Genomic DNA, 2,184 nt, shown 5'->3' on the forward strand with positions numbered 1-2,184 from the left:
TTCATACTTTCCTAAACTGCAACCATGAAAGAAATTACCTACGCGGTATAAATGATCATCCCGTTCCAAGCATAGGTTCATTAAGCCTATGCTGAACTGGTCAGATACTTTATACAAAACTAGAACTCAATATACCAATCACAACCTCAAGCCCATCCAATCCAACACGGGCCCCGGCTCAAATAACTCAATCATCAACCGATTCATCATAAACCAACCAATCAAACACAATCACAATTAATGTAGTTCAAACACAATCAATAGCAATTGCAACAATTATAGCAGTTAGTAATTAACATAAGTATTCACATAGGCAAACCAATTACAATATGCACACCCAAACAATGTCACATAAATGCATATGATGCATGCCTGTCCTACTGGCCATGAGTTCATACGTCGGTTACGTTTCCAAACCCGACTCGGATAAGCGGGATCCAACCACCGTCCTTACCCGTAGGTCCCACAGGCAAACGGGATTAAACCACCGTCCTTGCCCGAAACATGCAAGTGGGATCAAACCACCATCCTTGCCTCCACTGTAAGCGGGATCAAACTACCGTCCTTACGCGGGTGCTGCACCTTCGACAAGCGAGATTAAACCATCGTCCTTGCCAAGTTCCAACGACTTATCAACAATCTCATCTCAGCATAAGTAGGACGAACCCGGCCCTTATGCCTACCAAATCATAACTCATCAGTCTTGAGGACATCCATAATCAATTAGGCTTAATAACTTATTTTAAATTCATTATTGGCCCATTTTCTTTTAAATAACAAATGTATTCAATTCACATCTTACCAAGACTCATTTTTCAAAACGGAGCCACTTTCCAACACTTTTAAACAATCTTAAAATCATGCCAGATTCAAAATCTCTTTTGAAAGACTCAAAGTTGTTCATTTCTAAATCAGGATTTGGTCATAAAAGTCCTCAGCAAAAGTCTCAAACTTCATGGGAGAATAACCTAAATCGTTTTCTTAAATTCATTGAAAACGTCTGAAACCTTAACTTCTTTATTTGAATAAGTAAAATAGAATTTAAACCAAAACCAAGTCATGTATTAAAATATTCCGAACTAATTTCAAAACCAACTAACTTAACCAAAATCAAATCATTTAAAACAAAAACCAATTTTTAGTTTCATTCTTAAATTTGTTTCCAAAGGCTCAGAAAGTGTTTCTGTTTCACTAAATCAAAGTTTCAGAAAATACTTCAACCTTTTCTTAAAATGTTGTAAAGTGAAATTAGTTAATCAAACTCCATTAAAACTCCTTCAAATTTTCCTATTTAATCAAATTCCAAACTTGATTATTTTCATCTTTAAATCGAATTTAAAACATGATTCTTTTATAAATAGTTTACATTCAAAACATAACAATTTTCTTAATAAAATGGTTCAACCTAATTCATTTATCGGTAATATAGTTCAAGGCATAATCCGTTCCTTTCTTAAAATACTATTTCAAATAAAGTCTCGAATTTTATAGAAATTTCGGTAGCATCCCCCCTAAAACTTGGACTTTGCCACCCTTTCCAGGTTCCAACCAAAACCAATCCTCAACTCTTTCCAACAGGTTCAAGACCAAATCAGTTTCCAATAAAACAAAAACTTAACTTTCTGATTATCAAAAACCATTTCAAATCAACCAATCCAGAAATCTCCAATTTATCAAAATCAGACATTGTTTAAATCAAACAGGCAACCATATTCATTCAAGACAAAATCAAACAATTCATAAGACTCACATAATCACTAGAAATATATTTCGTACAGCATATCTATTTATAACAATTTTTAATTTAAATAAATCAGTTTGCATAAAAAGCCCCTACCATAAAAGCGCAAAACCATAACCCAAACGCATCAACTGAACCCTTTCTTCCTAGCCCGAAACCAATGACAACCACAACTCAGCCCTTGATCACTTTCACAGCACTCAGGCAACTTAAAAGCGACATTCAACATACAAACTCGAACCTACGTTACCAAAACTCAAATTCATTAACCAAACACAAATAGTACGCGAGACTTTTTGAAACATACTTACCTACCGAAATAACACAATGAGACAGCTATGATGACGCAGGTGGCTTCCTTTCCCTTCACAGAATCCTTCGCGCGTCGTTTCCCTCGGTTCTCTCTCCCAGATGCGTCTTCTTCCCTTGATTCTCGCGACGCT

The 2,184-nt window shown here is 35.7% G+C and overlaps 1 long non-coding RNA gene across 1 annotated transcript; it reads right to left on the reverse strand.

Annotated features, from left to right (window-relative positions):
• Positions 1 to 243: 243 nt before the first annotated feature.
• LOC140173483 (uncharacterized) lies at positions 244 to 1,978 on the reverse strand. The gene is made up of 2 exons (XR_011862488.1): positions 1,838 to 1,978; positions 244 to 679 (listed from the first exon to the last, which is right to left on the reverse strand). It is a non-coding gene; the product is annotated as an uncharacterized lncRNA (long non-coding RNA).
• Positions 1,979 to 2,184: the final 206 nt, after the last annotated feature.

The sequence above is a fragment of the Arachis hypogaea genome, chromosome 1 (assembly GCF_003086295.3).
Source record: "Arachis hypogaea cultivar Tifrunner chromosome 1, arahy.Tifrunner.gnm2.J5K5, whole genome shotgun sequence".
NCBI classification, from domain to species: domain Eukaryota; kingdom Viridiplantae; phylum Streptophyta; class Magnoliopsida; order Fabales; family Fabaceae; genus Arachis; species Arachis hypogaea.